This window comes from Perognathus longimembris, chromosome 13 (assembly GCF_023159225.1).
Source record: "Perognathus longimembris pacificus isolate PPM17 chromosome 13, ASM2315922v1, whole genome shotgun sequence".
NCBI classification, from domain to species: domain Eukaryota; kingdom Metazoa; phylum Chordata; class Mammalia; order Rodentia; family Heteromyidae; genus Perognathus; species Perognathus longimembris.
Window position 1 is genome coordinate 25,282,527 of NC_063173.1, and position 19,016 is coordinate 25,301,542.

Genomic DNA, 19,016 nt, shown 5'->3' on the forward strand with positions numbered 1-19,016 from the left:
ATTCTCAACTCCCAGCTTATATGCAGTTTTGGAACCAGGGAATAGCATAGGGTTGTTAAAATTCCAGAACACAAAGAGGCTTTGAAGTTTACAACATTTGATTACAGTAGACACAAGGTAACAAAGCAATTCCGGACAGTGGCTGTGGACTTTGCCTTTAGCATATATCCTGGCAGTAACAGCACAGCCAGAGGCGATAATGAACCTAGCTGCAGGTTTGGCTCCCAACATTGGCACAGCCAGAGGTCAAGATGAGCTTAGCTGCTAGCTCAGCTCCTGACACTCTGCTCCCGACAGTACATAATGTCATGTGTGTTTCGGATCTGGTGTGTGTGGGGTGACCTGTAGGGTCCTCCCTCGTTGCTGCATCGGGCCAGGCCTGCTGATGCCACATGGTACCACTGCCTTTCCTTGTGGATTCCTGGGTTAGCACAAGAGTCCTTTGATCTGTCTTCCAATAGCGGAAGACCACAGACTGAGGAATCATCACAAGGAAGCCTCAGTGACTTATAAAATGCACTAACGCTTTGTGTGTTCACTGCACTTGGACAAACTCACAGAGGCGTAGAACTCAATCAGGATGCAGCTGTGGGAAGACATTTTTACTCAACGTCATAATGAGGAACTAAGCTGAATGCAATATTTCCTGAGAAATTCTAATACTGGTAATATCTTCCTTTTTTTTCAACTAGTAATATGAGGGGAATAGATTTCTGTTGCCAAGAAAACACTTAACTAGATATGCTGACCTTTCTGGATCTCATAACCTCCCACAAGTATTCAAATACTTTTCTGATTTCACACTTTAATATCAATCTTCTTCCCCACTCTGGGTGTTTAGTGCCAAATTTGCAAAGGCAATTGGCTGCAATGATTCCGCTTATGGAGCTTAAGTGAATCATGTTAGCATCTATGTGCAGATTCGCAGTCAGTTCCAGAAGGCTCCTTCTGAGCTGGAGAGTGAATGCATTCTATAGGTTAATATGCATAAAAGGAATCAAGGGATCCATTAGCACAAGTAGAAATGGAGGGACAAGGACACAGGTGGACACACGGGCACGCAGGCCACGTGGGTCAGAGTCCATGTATACACATATGCACACGGAGATGCATTTACAATTGCGTGTGTTCTGTACACACACGTGGCCTTGCAAGAGCATGCTGGCCTGCTGCATGGCTGGCTACCTCCCACTGTCGCCTGCTGCCCAGGCTGGCTTGGAACCACAATTCTCAGACCTCAGCCCACTGAGTAGCTAGGATTACAGGGGTGAACCACAAGTGCCTGGCAAAAAATGTTTGTTTGTTTTTTTAAGCATACAGAAAATTGGAGTTTATGGAAGAAATATTTTATTTATATTGCCTTCATAGTTGGGATTCTGGTGAACTGTGACTGAGATTGAGTTCAAATTATGGCTCTGTACTTGACTAATTTATGGAATCTATGAATTAAATAAAGGACACAAAAAGGCAGAAAGGCAATTTCTGCTTTCAGTAATTTTAACATATAATAAGAAATATGTGGGCTGGGGCTATAGCCTAGTGGCAAGAGTGCCTGCCTCGGATACACGAGGCCCTAGGTTCGGTTCCCCAGCACCACATATACAGAAAACGGCCAGAAGTGGCGCTGTGGCTCAAGTGGCAGAGTGCTAGCCTTGAGCGGGAAGAAGCCAGGGACAGTGCTCAGGCCCTGAGCCCAAGGCCCAGGACTGACCAAAAAAAAAAAAAAAAAAAAAAAAAAAAAAAAAAAGAAATATGTGACGTACAAAATATTTATAAATAAAATTGTGCCCAAAGGAAATGCTAACTTAAGTTTAATTTCGTAGGAAAATTATGTGAAATTGGAAGTCACTAGGAAATGGTTATTATGAAGAAAGTGATTCTTGGATAGGAATATTTAGAGAGCAAAGGAGAGAGAGACTATGCAAGAACGAGGGTGTGAGGCATGGAGAGAAAGTGAGAGGGAGATTCAGGGGCAGAGACAAGATGAAAGAAAATGTTTTCCAGGGAATAATCTAGCATTACAATGAAATGAAAACCTTCATTTGCTTCCTCCATCCGCGGAGCCCGGCGCCGGCTTGCGCGGCGGATCGAGCCGCGTTCACGGGACGCGGAGCCGGCGGACGGTGGGGTCTCCGCGGGGCGCCCGGCCCGCGCGCGGAAGGGGCTCCGGGGCCGACGCGAGGGCTGCTCCCACCCCGGCGCCCGGGCTAGCTCCGTCCGGGGCCCGCGACGCTCCTTCCCGCAATGGCGCCTGGGTTCTCCGGGAGAGGAAAATCGACCCCCACCTCCCCACCCGAGCAATCCCCGGCCTCGAACCCAGGGCGGCCGGGCCGGCTCGGAGCGCCCCCCGGCGCCCCGGGCTCCCCCGCCGGGCGGCCGACCCCGTCCAGGGAGCGCGCGCCAGGGTTGCGACCCTCCGTCTCGGCGGCCCGGGGTCCCCGCGGGCGGCGGACACAGCCGCGCCCCCGCCACGGCCCCCGCGGGCCCCACGCGGAGCCCACGCCGCCCTCCAGCCCGCGGCCCCGAGACGCCGGCCCTGACGAGCCCCCGCCGCCGCCCGAGGCCGCACTTTCCAACTCTGCCGGCGCGGCGAGCAGGGTTCACGCGGGGCCCGGCCCGGCCTCCCCACCCCGCGGGCGGCCCCCCGGCTCACCTCGCACTCCGAAAGCTCCGGGCTCCGCTCTAAGACGCCGGCGCCTCGCCGCCTGGGACCCGGGCGCCCCGGCCCATCTTCCCTGCCGGCTCCGAAAGCGGAGTGCGCGCGCCCGGTGTGGGGGCGGGGAGCGGCGAGACGAACGCAAGGCCCCGGTGGCGATGGGGGCGGGGCGGCAGCTCCGCGGGCGCAGGACGCCGGGGGCCGCCCGGAAAGCGCCGGCAGCCGGCCCAAGGGGCGGGCGGAGCGGGAACGGCGTGCGTGCGTGCATGCGTGCGGGCAGGTGCGAGGACCGCTTGGGCCTGGCCTCCTCCCCCGCCCGCTTCCTCCGCCTCTGCTTCTGCCTCCTCCCCCACCCCCGCCTCCTCCTCCCCGCCCGCAGGTGGGGGGCGGGGGGGGGCGGGGGGGCGGGGGGGGGGCTCCTGCGACTGAGGAAAAGGAGAAAAGGATGCGGGCTGCGAGTGCCCAGAGCGGCTCGCTGCTGGCCAGGCTGCAGCACTGCGGAGCGCGCGCCTGCAAGCATGCTTTTACTTCTATTGTGCATAATCTGTGGCTATGTAAAGCCAGTCTACTGTTATATCCCTGATCTACATTTCAACCTTATAATGTCATGATAAACAAGTTGAATTCCTTAATAGCTTGGTGCATGTGGGACAGAAACATATAAATTGGGAGGTGAAATGCAGGTTTCTAGGCAGTTGTGTGTAAACAGAAGGTATTGGAAAGCAAGGAAAAAAAGAAGCAAAGGAGCTAGGAGAGAGGAACAAGTAAGGAGGAAAGGAAAATTACCAACATTAAGTGAGAATAAGTAAGAATAGGAAGTAGCAACACATGGAGAATAGAATATTGGGAGCCTATCAACCTATGGACATTACTCTATCATTTGGAAGAACACTATACTAATGTATGCCTTTCTACTGTGATGACCACTGAAACAGAAAGTGCAGGCAGGCCAGCATGTACTTTGGATGGCAAAGGCCCAATGACACACTTTAATATTTAGTTATAAGGACCTAAATGCAAGATAAAATGGCTTGATATTTCTACCTAAGGTTGGAGTTGGCAATTAAAGGACAGAACAGCAATCACTTAAAAGTGGGTTGAATGAAATGGGAGAATGGAGGCAGGTATGGATGTCAGAATAGAGTAAATGCTAAGAATCATCTTAGTGAAGGATCGTGACTCAGATGCTGTGGACTCTGATTTGGTCGCAGTTCAGCTACACTAGTTGTCTGCAATCTTCTTAAACCTCACTTCATCACAAGCTTCCCACCTGCTCTGGTCATCTCTTCAATTTCAGAGCAAAAGATTGGACTTTGTTATTGCCCAGCCTGAGATAGGCTCTACCTCTCCACTACAAGTCACATCCGCAGCTCGCAACAGGAAAATGGAAGAAAGTTAAGAACTTATTTCAGTTCCATACTTCAACCAAAATGAAGTGCTTTATTCAGAGGGTTATGGAAAAAGCAAGAAACGGAAGGTTCCTTCTGAAAAGGGAATACTGGTGGCCCCTACTCTGGAAATGAAAAATGATGTTAACCAGATTTCTCTGTTTGATTAATCAAAGACAATTATTTGCCCTTTCATTTCACAGTCATATCTGTTACACTGAAAAAAATGGTGATTCTTACTGTTCATTAAAAGGAAATATGTATGTAAATATTGTTTCTCAGATTTGACATCATGTAACACGTTTCCTTGGTTTGCAAAATATATTACATTGAATTTTTCATGGAACAGATGACAAAAGAAATTGATGGTTCAATTTGTAATGGTTGAGGAGGTCTTCAGAAGGAGGGAAGGATTAAGGGCATGGCATGGGAAATCCACTAAGAGAAGAAAAAGGTGATGCAGCATTGCTGCCATAGGTCTTAAGTGGGAGGGAAGGACGTGTTGCCAGAGAGATAGTGCAGGACCATTACATAAGGACCTTAACAAAAATTTTGTAAATATCAACTGGATGCTCTGTGGCATATTAAAGAAGGGCTTTGTTGTTCCCATTCCCCAATCACAAAAAAATGCCATTAACATTCTATGGTACATATGACTTCAGACATCTCAACACACAGCCTCGGGAAAGAAAGATTGGAATAGAAAGCATACGCCTTCCATTTATTGCCTGACCTCAAAGTGGTTGTGTCACTCTACATCAAAATTAAGGGACAAAGGATAAAACGACAACGACTCCAAAAGCAATACTTACAAAAACATTTGGTGTAAACCAATTGAACAAGTCATGGGGGGAGAGGAAAAGGGGGAGAGGAAGGAGGGAAATGAAGGAGGAGGTAACAAATTGTATAAGAAAGTACCCACTGCCCTACATATGAAACTGTAACCCCTCTGTACATCACTTTGACAATAATAATTATTCAGAAAAAAGTAAAAAAAAAATCACAAAAAATAAATATATAAAATGAAGATACAATGGAAAATAAGATCAATTCTTTAATCTAAATATCAAAAAATCTTGACATGCACAAGATAGGAATGGCTACTGGGGGACTCCAGCAGACTTGAGAATCCCTGAGATGCTCTTAGGTTGTATGTTCATAGAAAAACATTTTGGGAACTCCTGAGCAATAAGAAACAGGGCAGACAAGAGGCACGTGAAGAAGTGTTCGACATCACTGGCCATAAAAGATATACAAATCAAAACAACATTGGTCTATGGAAAAAATGTTCAATGTGGAGTAGCAGTTAATGGGATATACATGATTTCTTCCTTATAGAACTTCATGTGTGGTGAGGAAAATAAATAAACTTAATATTAAATAGAGATTCTGATGGTGAGTTGACTTGGGTAGCATCAGTAAAACTTCTCTTTTTCCAGTTCAATTTATTAAAAACCATAAAAGCTCATCTATATACCAGCAATGATGAAGGTTCATTTCCTGTATGCCTATAGTTCCACTTGAAGGCTTCCAGCTTGGATACTTTTTCAAGACAGGAAAGGCCACCTGGACTCAGCTAATGATTCCTAAGTTTATTTCAGCCACTATTTTGACCACCACATTGGTTACAGCTTGGGAGTTTTCTCCTTTATTTTATTATCACCCACTTGCGATCCACATGGATAGGTAGGTATGATCAAAGACCTGGTAAAAGGGCAGACCGGAGGCAGCTTGACTGGTTTCACATCCATGCTTTGAGAGAAGCAGGACTAACATTACTAATACTCATTCTATTCCAGTTCTATCTATGTTAAAGTGAAGAAACCCATTTTTTTATTTATTTTTTTAAATACATTTTTATTGTCAAACTGAAGTACAGAAGGGTTACAGTTCCATATGTAAGGAAGTGAGGACATTTCTTATCCAACTTGTTACCTCTCCCCTCAGTTTTCCTCACTTGCCCCCACCTCATTTTCTTGCCCCCCACCCCAGTGAGATGTACATTTGGTTTACACCATATAGTTTGTTAGTATTGCTGTTGCATTGCTTTGTCATTTTATCCTTTGTCTCTCAATGTTGGTAAAGAAAACACATTTTAACCCTTAGACTCTTGAATAAAATGAAAGAGACAATGCCTGCTGAGATCCAATGCCTTTCAATCTACTGGAATTTTCCACCCGTTTCAACAGACCCTTTTCCTTCACTTGAATTCTGAATAAGCATATCTCTTGACATTTGACAACCTGCATGTTTCCTACATCCCTTCACTGATTCCTCCCCTCTCAGAGAACACTCCATTAAAGACCTGGGAGAGGGTGTGAGGTAGGTTTGTTTATAATGCACATTCAGAGCACTCCACTGACTGCTCTTCTGGTAGATATTCCCATACTTCATATAATTCTTCTAGACACTTAACAAATCTATGTGGTGTCCTTCAAAGACCTGTCAGGAATCAACACATATAAATACTTCTGAATATACCCTGAATTAGTACAAAATTATTTAGGATGAACAAATTTTTTCCATCACATTTTATGGGTCCATTCTAGTCGTTTTTATTCTATTTTTATTTTGTGTTTTTTTTTAATTCATAAACAGTGACATGGAAAACCAATGTATCATTCACTCGGTAAATAAATTGTAAGTGTATGGACCTCACACAAGGCTGACATGGTGTCTCTCTAAATTTCTGCATATGGGATAAAATTACTGACGTGGAGAAGTGAGAGATGTGGAGCACTAACCCTTTGAGTTGGATGTTTAGATGATACTATATTTCTGTGATGATTGAACTCTTGTGTATAGGAAAGAAATCTCAGATTTTATTGATGAAAAGTACTAGATTGCATCTGTAGTCCAGAAATCTGAAACACCTGATTTATTACTTAGTCTCTGAGAAACTCTATTGTCTTCCACTTTACAATGAAAATAATGATTACCACTCTGTAGGGTAAAGCTGAGTAATCGAGGTTAGGTAATTGTTTCTGAAGCTTCGTTTTTGCTTTCAGAGACTCCACTTGGGAAGGTCTGAGTATGGAGCCAACCACACCAACCTTGATTCCAGAAATTATAGAAACATGTATTTACACAAATGACCACAAACTAGGCCACACGAAAGCAAAGCTAAATTCATTGCAGCATTATTTACCATAGCTAAGATATGATATGAGTCCAGATGCCCCTCAGTAGGTGAATGGGTCAAGAAAATGTTGTATATATGCACCATGGAATTCTTCACTTCCATTAGAAGGAATAACATAGCCTCATTCATAAGGAAACAGAAAGACTTGGAAAAAAATCATATTAAGTAAGCCAAACCCAAAGAAACAGAGGTTCCTTGGTTTCCCTAGAATATGTCTAGGACAGTTTTAGCTGAGGATCACAATAGCTCAAGAGCTATGTACATATGACCATAGAAAATGATGCTATTAGAAATGAATTCTAAGATAAAGAAACAAGAAGTTATTTTTATTTAATTTTTATTGTAAATGTGATGTACAGATGGGTTACAGTTAGATAATAAGGTAATGAGTATATTACAAGAGTTTTTTAAATACTGTACTGTTTGCAGGTATTTCCTTTTTCTCTTTTTCTATGGTTTATACTGTTGTCACTGTTTTTGATTTAGTACCCTTAGTATTGCATATAGTTTATCTGATTTGGGGTAGGAAAGAGGAATCACAGAAATGGTGAGATAAAGGGCAACGGGTAAACCAATGCAAGAGTGTTAGTCACAAGACACTATGTTGGAAAGGAACTTTACAATTTAGGGGAGGAGAGTTTGGGGGTAGGCATAGCAGGAGAAATTGAGGAAGGGGTAGCAGTGTTCAGTAAAAATGTACTAATTTCCTTACTTATGTAAATGTAACCCCTCTGTATATCACTTTTACAATATAAAAAGGAGGTTGAAGTGAAAACTTCCTGGGTTGATAATCTCCATAGGATACTACTCTGCCCCATAGAGGTCTCACTCCAATTGAACTTTGAGGCTTAAGTATCTCCTTTCTGGACAAACCACAGCCTTGTGATTTCCTGTTCTGAGACCCAGCTGACAAACAAGACAGCAGAAGCCAGTGAGTCATGATTCTTAGGAGATATTCTGAACAGAATATGTAGTGTTATGCTCCTTTGGTCCCTTAACAGGTGTCTGTCCCCACCTCAATTGACTTCCTTCCCTGTAATTGATTTTGGTTTTCCAGGTTCATCCAGCCACCTGACTAGCAATGCAAGACAGTGTGTGCTTCTTGTGATGCACTGTATAAGCAAGAAGAAAGAACAGCTTTATGAGAAAGTAAATTGTTTAACCACTCTGGAAAGCAGTACGAAAGTTACTTAAAAGACTAAACAGAGGGCTGGGAATGGGGCTTAGCAGTAGAGTGTTTGCCTTGCAGGCATGAAGCCCTGGGTTCTATTCCTCAGCACCACATAAACAGAAAAAGCTGGAAGTAGCAGTTTGGCTCTAGTGGTAGAGTGCTAGTCTTGAGCAAAAAGAAGCCAGGGACAGTACTCAGGCCCCGAATTTAAGCCTCAGGACTGGCAAAAAAAAAAAACCAAAGCAAGACTAAACAGAGAGCTTCCCTGTGTCCCAGCACTCCCACTGCTGGGCATTCATCCAATAGACCACAAGCAAGGCCACACTAAAGCTACCAGTGTAACCATTTTCACTGCATCACTATTTACCATTGCCAAGATAAAGAATCAACCCTGATGCCCCTCAGTGGAAGAATAGAGGAAGATAATATGGCATATACACACAATGGAATTCTACTCTTCCACCAGACAGAATGGTATTGTACCATTCACAAAGAAATGGAAAGACTTGGAAAAATTAAGTGAAGTAAGCTAGACATAAAGAAATATAGTTTGCATGGATTTCCTCATTTTTAAAAAAACATGAATGTGCCTATAAAGCTACAACTAAACACATTGGATGGTACAAGACAAAAAATACCCTTGGACATGATAAATTATACAGGATTCTACACATTCACACAGAGATCACAAGAGGATATCCTTAGGAGAAGATCCCAAAAGTTCAGTATGTTTCTATTCTTGTTTTCTGTATGTCTTGTATATGTAAGTTGATCTGTTTGGAGAAGGCTAAGGAGGGCACACAGAAATGGCAGGAGAAAGGGTGAGCAAAGCTATCATGCGATATTCAATAGACACTATGTTGAAAATGAACTATACAAGAGAGAGAGGAAATCTGGGAGAAAGCAAATGAACAGTGACACTGTTAAAAAATGTATTCTTGGGGCTGGGAATATGGCCTAGTGGCAAGAGCACTTGCCTCGTATACATGAAGCCCTGGGTTCGATTCCTCAGTACCACATATATAGAAAACAGCCAGAAGGGGCGCTGTGCTGTGCCTCAAGTGGTAGAGTGCTAGCCTTGAGCAAAGAGAAGCCAGGGACAGCGCTCAGGCCCTGAGCTCAAGGCCCAGGACTGGCAAAAAAAAAAAAAAGTATTCTTTACCTGACTTATGTAACTGTACCCCTCTATACATCACCTTTACAAAGACAATAAACAAAAAAAAGAACACCTTTTTCCTTGTCATGAAAACACCTGTGCATGAAACCATGCCCTTTCATCCCATTATTCAGGGAACCTGTGTAGGAGAATCACATTCTACGCTGCTTGGGAAAAACCACAAGAAAAAATGTTGAGTTGTAGTGAAGCATTAGAGCTTGTTATAACAAGCATAAGTTCGAATGTTATTACCTCATGATATGGGGTCCAATCCTTTGAGAAGACATAACAATCCTGCATGTAAATGTGACTTACAGTTGGTTTTCCAAGTATGTGATAGCAAAGAAATTCTGATAGGTAAAGAATAATACGTGAATCTACTATTAGAATTGCATTGTTCTTTCAGTAACTGACAGATGCAATCATCCTAAAATCAGTAAATATATCATTGAACAATGCCATCAATATATTTCTTGTGAATCAATCCAACATTTTAATTCACTAATAATGATGATTCCTATTTATAATTCACACAGGAAATTCCCCACGAGCTACCACATTATGAGCATAACATCATCAATTCCAGGAACTGGAAGCATACCAACTATCCTTTCAGAAAACATACTCAAGGAACTTCTCCACCTGTGTTATGTAATGAGTTCCTCCACTTAACCATAAACTCTTGGATGGAGACTTATCTCTTAGTACTTCATAATGTCATCCATGCTGCCTTGCTCTCATCTCCTCTTACCCTGAGCAGCCTGCTGGGCATCAGCAACAATGGCCAGTACTTGTCTGCTGAGTTAGCCATATCCTTCACGCCAGCACTTAGTCTTTGCTTCATCTTCTGCAGTCTATCCTGGCCAGTGTCGTCACTTTTCACTAGCAAAACCTATTTTCTATGAATGTATCTTTTGCTTCTGGTTACAGAGAAATGACAAATCCAAATTTAAGGGAAGAAAATAAAATTATCATTGTTTTTAGGTTTAAAAAAAGGACTTACACAGGAAACCCTGAATACTGAGCACAGAGGAAGTGATTTTAAATTTGGCAGTGCTTCAGAATACAAAGTCAACACCAGGGCATTAGTTCCATTTGTAAACATTAACAACAAGCTCTCTGAATGTACATAAGAAAATATTTCTGGCATGTCCCAGTGTCTCACATCTGTATTCTAGTTGCCAAGGAGGCTGAGATGTAGATGATCATAGTTCAAAGCCTGTCAAGGCAGAAAGTGGTTGGAGACAACAGCTCAACAAACAAACAAACAAATATATATACAAAAAAAACCCGCAAAAGCATAAAATCCAGGCAGGTAACCTGTCACAAGTGGAAGAATGCCAGTCTAGCAATCAACCTGATAAGCAAATTTTCCTTTATTCAAACCCAGGTAAATTTAGAAAATACTCCCATTAACCATATTGCCTACAATCATGAAATGACTGAGAGTAAATCTGCCTATACTGCATACTACAAGACACGTTTCAAAGAAAAAAGACACCTAGAAATTAGATAGGAAGACTTAGTATCAAGACTTTCTTACTATCCATGGCAATCTGCAGATGTAGTGGCACACCTCTCATCATGACAGTGACTTTTGTTTAAAATGTAGAAAGTAATTCTTTAAAGGCATGTGGAAACTGTAGAGATGCCAATGTACAAAAATTATTTTGGAAAATAACAAAATGGAAAACACACACTTCTGATTCCAATATATATATAATAGAAAGCTTTAGTATCACTAACAACTTTATATTCAGAATAGAAATTAAACTATCTATCTATCTATCTATCTGTCTATCTATCTCAGTGATTTCAACAAGAGGTCTAAATTCCCTCAATTTAAAATACAATTTCTCTAATACATTTTATTGAGAATATGATAATATCACAAAGTAATTTACAACAATAAAATCACATAAAAGTTAAAATAAAATATTGTAAAGATTTAAATAAGAGATGTACAATTTGAATCTCTGAGGAAACAAAACAACAAAGAGGAGAGTAAACCTTTATTACATCGGCAATGGCTATGCGTTCTGTAACAAAACTCCAGGAAACACAATCTAGTTGAAAATGTCAAGGATTGTTACATCAAAGAGTACAGGTAATAAAAGTAAGAAGTCAATAAATGAAGTAGGAAAATAAATTACATTTATATATGTGATTAAAAACATATGTAAAAATATCAGTCTCGGAATGTGGCTTAGTGGTAGAGTGCCTAGAATGCATGAAGCCCTGGGTTCAATTCCTCAGTATCACATAAACAGAGAAAGCTGGAAATGTGCTGTGGCTCAAGTCCTGCAGTGCTAGAATTGACCAAAAGAGCATCAGGGACAGTGCCTAGGCACTGAGTTCAATCCCTACTGGCAAAACCTCCCACAAAAAACAAAAAACCAAAACCAAACAAACCCCCAAATAAAAATCCAAAAAAATGTAAAAAATCCTGAATCTTAAAAATAAAATATACTAACAATCATAGAATTCAATTAAATACTGGAAATGCTCATGAAAAATAATTTTACCACCATGAATCATCAGAAAGGTGTACATCAAAACTATACTGGACTATGGTGGCCCAGTAGTTAGGATGAATACAATGTAAACACAACTAAACAAGAATTAAGTGCAGGAAAGGATGTAGAAAAACTGTAACAATTGTATACGGTTGATGAGACTTTTAGGAAGTGCATAATAGCATGGTGTGGAGATAAACCAAGTGTCCACTGACAGATACGGGACCTGTTATGATCAGGATAAGATGTGCGTATTGGAGAGGACAGTAGACTTTGTATCTTTCAGTCAAAGGGATATTCAGGGGTGGCATCAGATCCAAACATGAAATCCTTAGTATGGTATCTCTGTGTTGCACAATGTTGGTGTGCTAGTATGTAAGTGGGCTAGCCTAGAAAGAAAGAAGAGCAGAATTGTGTTATTTTTGTTTTTTTGGCCAGCCCTGGGCCTCGGACTCAGGGCCTGAGCACTGTCCCTGGCTTCTTCTTGCACAAGGGTAGCACTCTGCCACTTAAGCCACAGCGCCACTTCTGGCCGTTTTCTGTATATTTGGTGCTGGGGAATCGAACCCAGGGCCTCATGTATACAAGGCAAGCACTCTTGCCACTAGGCCATACCCCAGCGCCGAGCAGAATTGTTTTATGTTGATATATATGAAGGCAACTAAAAGGAGGCAGAGAGGAGATAAAGGTAAAGTGATGTGTGTGTGTGTAAGAAGAAAAGAGGAAGAGGGAAAACATCTGAAGAAACTGATGGTACTAGTGATGATGTATGTCTATTTATTATAGGTGACTCTTTTCCAGAAGCTTACCTGAGTAGGAGGTAAGGCTCTATCTCAAAATGTAACCTGAACACAAAGCAGGGCTTGAGCTATGGCTGAATGGTAAGGGTGCCTGCTTTATGAATTCAATGATAGAAGTCTTTTCCTGATTACTTTCTTGTTCTGCTTAACATTGACATGCAGAAAAACAACAAATTTTCATATGTCTATTTTGTATCTTGCTATTTAACTGAGATTGCTGATCAGATCTAAGGGTTTTTTTTTTCTGTTAGTGTGGATATTTTAGGGTTTTGTAAATTATAAGATCAGACATCATCTACAAATAGAGGTGATTTGACCTCTTCCTCTCTTGTTTATGCCCCTTACATTTCTTACTGTTGCATTAATGATCCTGCTAAGAAGTCGAAAATGAAGATCAAGATGCAATTGATATTTCATCTCAATTGAAGTAAAATTCTGGGGAGGAAGTGGGGAAAGAGGAACTGCTACACACTGTCGGTAGGAGTGTAAATTGGTATAGCCACTATGAAAACCTGTATGGGTGTAACTAAAAACCCTAAAAATATAACACCCTATGATCCTGCTAGATGTGTCTTCCTGGGCATTTATCTGAAGAAATATGTCAATATACAATCAAAATACTTACTCATCCATGTTTTTAGTAACACTATTCATGACTGCAAAACTATGGAATCAGCCCATGTATAGATCAGACAATAAATAGACAAAGAAATTGAGATACACACAATTGTGCAGTCATGAAAAGAATGAAGTAATGATATTTGCAAGAAAGTGGATAGAGCTGGACCTCCTCATATTAAGTGAAATATACCAGCCTGAAAAAATAAACAAATATCACATACATGTCCACACACACACAGGACAAAAAAAGAGTGTAAAGCAGTGTGTGTAAATGTAATTTAGATGTTTTATTGGCCTGAATAAGAAGTTATAATGAGTTTGGGGATATAGCTATACCTTTATGAATGCATAAGATGAAGCTAAGTGAAATGAACTCCATGTTATGGAAACAATTGTTATATCACAGTTGTAACCACTTTCAACTTCCCATATGTATCTGTAGCTTCTATTATTGATGATGTTCTTGTATCGCCTTCCGGTGGTTGTACCTACACTATCTCTGTAATTTTATCTGAATATATTGGAAACTGTGTATACTGGTATTAGAACTATGAAATTGAAAGGGAATACCAAAATTGAGAGACACAGGGTAAAAAAAGACAACTACAAAAGCAATACTTGCAAAACTGTTTGATGGAAGTGAACTGAACACCTCATGGGGGGGAAGGGAAAGGGAGAGGAGGATGGGGGTATGAGGGGCAAGGTAACAATCAGTACAAGAAATGTATCCAATGCCTAACTTATGAAACTGTAACCTCTCTGTACATCAGTTTGATAATAAAAATTTGAAAAAAAAGTTCTAGGTGAATTTCCCTTGGTGTATGCTAGATGGTTACTGTATATGATTTTGGTACACTGGGTATTGTATATATGCCTACCGGATCTAGGGAAGGGAAAGAAAAATGAGGTGTAAGATATCACAAGACACTTACTGTAACTTTACCCTTTATGTATAACACCTTGTCAACAAAATTTAATTAATAAAAATAAATAAATTAAAAAAAATTTTAAAAAGAAAAAAAAAGAAGTTATAATGAAACCGATTAAATTACTTTGAAAGTTACCAGGGGAAAAGAGCACAAAGAGGGTTATTTATAGTAATATAATAAACCTCAAGACAAGCCGGCAGAAACACTAGGCAGCCTCATAGCAGACCAAAGGGGAAGACACAGCATTTACGATTATACCATTTGGCCAGTGAAGTCTACTGGGAATCCCAGAAGATTTTGATCAACAGGGTTAAGCTCAACTCTAGAGAAAACCTCAAATAAAATTACTAGTCATATATAGTAATGAAAGTCACTGATTAATAGTTATCAAAGCCTCTAACTAGTAAGCCATAGTAGCTACCTTCCGGGAGGCTCAAAGGTTATCATCCAAACAGATACACGTGCCATGTGTATGTCTCAGGTGGCTGTACTGATTCTAGATGGGCTGTAGGCCAGACAAGTGTAATAGATGAAAAAAAGAACAATTCCAACAAGTAGGTAATAGGGGGTGAGGATGAGGATGAGGGTCCACAGATCAGGTCCAAAGAGAGTGGGTGGCAGATAGGTAAGATGAGTAACCAGCTTCCCTATGGAGGGCAAGATGTGGGCTAAGGAGTGATAAAGGGTTCATGACTCCCTAGCTGTGCCCCACTTTACCTCTAGCTACCACTTTACATGCCTCGAAACTTCCAACATCCTTTAGAATCTAGATAATCAAGCACCAGTACTCCACTGAGAACTGCTCCAGAGTCTCAACTTACCAACAATATTGTACCCAGGTCTCACCAAGTCACTACAGGAGCTAGAGATTTTGTAGAGAATTATGATTCTCTAGAAGAAACACTTCCAAAGACAGCCCCTAAATGAGAATTTGAGGCAGTACCAAACCCAGATAGTTCTTTCAGGGTCACATGTTGGAAGAGAGTACTGACCTTGGTCAGAGATCAGTCTGTATCCACATTTCTCAGGGAAATGACTGATTTGCTTTGATTTAGTCTGTCATGATTTTAGCCTATGAGTTTTCTATGTGGGTTGTTACTTGTTGGTGTAGTTGTTTTCTTTTATTTTTTTTTCTACTTTTCACAACACTCTGTATTTCCCACAACACAGTTTCCATGCTTTCACAGTATTTCCCATTCTTTCTTTCAACTCTACGTATCTTCAGACTTCCTTTCTTTCCCCTTCCCTTTCCTTAATTTACCCAATATTGAATCTCTATATATTTAACCATTGTTTAGCTCCCAGTTTACCTCTTAAAAGTGTGATGTCCATTCCTCTTGTTTCCACTTTTTGGAGGTCGTTTCAGTAAATATCATTTTATATGATCATGTAAGTAGTTTTCCTAATCCTGTTGGTGGAAATAGAAATTAGTCCATTCTGGAAAACAATATGGACAGGCAGGCAAGTGAAAACAAAACTAACCTATGATCTACAAATCTCACTAGTGGGATATACCAAAGGAAATGAAATTCAAAAATTGAAGCAACATCTGCATCCACAGGTATATTGCTGGTATTTACAACCCCTAGGTAATTGGAACAGCCTAAGTGTTCACCAATTGATAAACGGATAAAGGGAGGAGTGGGATCAAGCGGAGGTGGGTAGAGAAATGAGGAGAGGAAGTAGGAGAGAATGCAATCATAAAATTCAATGCATAGCATACAAGGTTAAGAAAAGTGAGGGTCAAGAAATGCCATATTATGTAACTGTACCCCCTTTGCACAACACCTTGTCAACAAAATTTAATTAATAACAATAAAAAGAAAAGTGATGGTGCGGGTTTGGAGGAAGTGGGGAGAATGTTGAAAGAGATGAAACTGGACAAGATGCTTTATTTTCATAAAGTACTTTGTTGAATAGCAACTCCTCTGTATAGTTACTTAAAGATCATAACATAAAAGAAAATGAGTATGTATGCATATTGCATGTGTGTATTCCTATATACATATAAATGTGCATATACATGTGTATATGTACATATAAACTAGCCATAAAATGAATTAAATCTTGTCATCAGTGGAATTATAGCATAACTTGGGATCATTAAATGAAATCAAATTTGCCTGGCACAGAGAGATAGCAATGGATGATCTCCTTCACATATGAAATATCAAATGGTCTCATCAAAGTTGAAAAGAGAAAAACTGAATATCAGAGTCTGGGGAAAGTATAGGGAGGGGGGCTGTGATATGGCCTAGTGGCAAGAGTGCTTGCCTCATATATATGAGGCCCTGGGTTCAATTCCCCGCACCACATATACAGATAATGGCCAGAAGTGGCGCTGTGGCTCAAGTGACAGAGTGCTAGCCTTGAATAAAAAAAAAAGAAGCCAGGGACAGTGTTCAGACACTGAGTCCGAGCCCCAGGACTGGCCAAAAAAAAAAAAGTATAGGGAGGGAGGAACCACAGGAGGTCAGTCAAACCATACTTCGTTATCACTGGATACGTGTGAGAAGTACTAGGGCATAATTTCCTATTAGTGTGTTATGAGATAATAATAATAATATGCTTTACATTTCACAAAGTTAAAGTATTTTAAATCTTTTCATTCTATGGAAGTAATAACACTGAGCATGATATCTTGATCATAATTTAAATGTTACACAATGTATTTTTGTATCCAAACATCACATAGTACTTCAAAATTATGTCCCATTTATGGTTTAGCTAAAATGAATATAGAAATTAATAAAACATGCAGAAGACTTCTGTATGGACAGTTTTATGATCCTTATTCCTCAAAGATGCATGTGGGTGTGTTTAGTTGTGAAGTGATATGACAGGCAGATGAGCCATAGGCACTCAAGGAGATGCATCCTTGTCTGTCTTGTCAATTATTTGTGTGTGTTTAGCTGTCATAATATGAATGTTCTTTGCTTGTTATGCAAAGTTACATTGCTATGATGATTCTGGAAATGGAGAATTTTGTTACTATGAAAACACACCTAGATTCATTAAATTTTGAGTCCTGCCTGTGGGTGTCTTGGCAGGCCTGAAACAAATGATTTCAAGAGCCTTACAGGATCCTAGAGCTGGATACACTGAACAATTCTTTCCAAAGCCATATATACACGTATTCAAATAATCATATAATATATGCACTCAAATATATACATATATTCAAATAATCATCAACAAGGATCCCACCTTCCATCATCTTGTACACAGTTCCCTCGGAGTCTGTTGGAAAGCCTTTCCAACAAATTCTATGAGGAAAGGATACAATCACAAAATAATTCAAAGGAACAAAGTTTAACCTTCATACTGCATAAAATTAGCTTAAAATAATGTTAAGACATAAATAAGATGTAAAATTTGAACCTCTAAGAAAACAAAACAGTCCAACTACATCAATAATGACTTCCAACCATCAAAGCATTGTCATTTCCATGCTACAAGTTTCCTTGTGGTTATCATTACATGTTTCTATAATTTCTGGAATCAAGGTTGGTGTGGTTGGCTCCATACTCAGACCTTCCCAAGTGGAGTCTCTGAAAGCAAAAACGAAGCTTCAGAAACAATTACCTAACCTCGATTACTCAGCTTTACCCTACAGAGTGGTAATCAGAGTGGAAGACAAGAGTGGAAGACAATAGAGTTTCTCAGAGACTAAGTAATAAATCAGGTGTTTCAGATTTCTGGACTACAGATGCAATCTAGTACTTTTCATCAATAAAATCTGAGATTTCTTTCCTATACACAAGAGTTCAATCATCACAGAAATATAGTATCATCTAAACATCCAACTCAAAGGGTTAGTGCTCCACATCTCTCACTTCTCCACGTCAGTAATTTTATCCCATATGCAGAAATTTAGAGAGACACCATGTCAGCCTTGTGTGAGGTCCATACACTTACAATTTATTTACCGAGTGAATGATACATTGGTTTTCCATGTCACTGTTTATGAATTAAAAAAAAACACAAAATAAAAATAGAATAAAAACGACTAGAATGGACCCATAAAATGTGATGGAAAAAATTTGTTCATCCTAAATAATTTTGTACTAATTCAGGGTATATTCAGAAGTATTTATATGTGTTGATTCCTGACAGGTCTTTGAAGGACACCACATAGATTTGTTAAGTGTCTAGAAGAATTATATGAAGTATGGGAATATCTACCAGAAGAGCAGTCAGTGGAGTGCTCTGAATGTGCATTATAAACAAACCTACCTCACACCCTCTCCCAGGTCTTTAATGGAGTGTTCTCTGAGAGGGGAGGAATCAGTGAAGGGATGTAGGAAACATGCAGGTTGTCAAATGTCAAGAGATATGCTTATTCAGAATTCAAGTGAAGGAAAAGGGTCTGTTGAAACGGGTGGAAAATTCCAGTAGATTGAAAGGCATTGGATCTCAGCAGGCATTGTCTCTTTCATTTTATTCAAGAGTCTAAGGGTTAAAATGTGTTTTCTTTACCAACATTGAGAGACAAAGGATAAAATGACAAAGCAATGCAACAGCAATACTAACAAACTATATGGTGTAAACCAAATGTACATCTCACGGGGGTGGGGGGCAGGAAAATGAGGTGGGGGCAAGTGAGGAAAACTGAGGGGAGAGGTAACAAGTTGGAT

At 40.5% G+C, this 19,016-nt stretch overlaps 1 long non-coding RNA gene across 1 annotated transcript in view; it reads right to left on the reverse strand.

Annotated features, from left to right (window-relative positions):
* The window catches only part of LOC125361821, a 28,207-nt gene extending 25,405 nt beyond the window's left edge, over positions 1 to 2,802 (reverse strand). Inside the window, exon 1 of the long non-coding RNA XR_007212996.1 lies at positions 2,654 to 2,802. This is a non-coding gene — a long non-coding RNA (uncharacterized LOC125361821). The remainder of the gene's footprint in view (positions 1 to 2,653) is intronic.
* Positions 2,803 to 19,016: the final 16,214 nt, after the last annotated feature.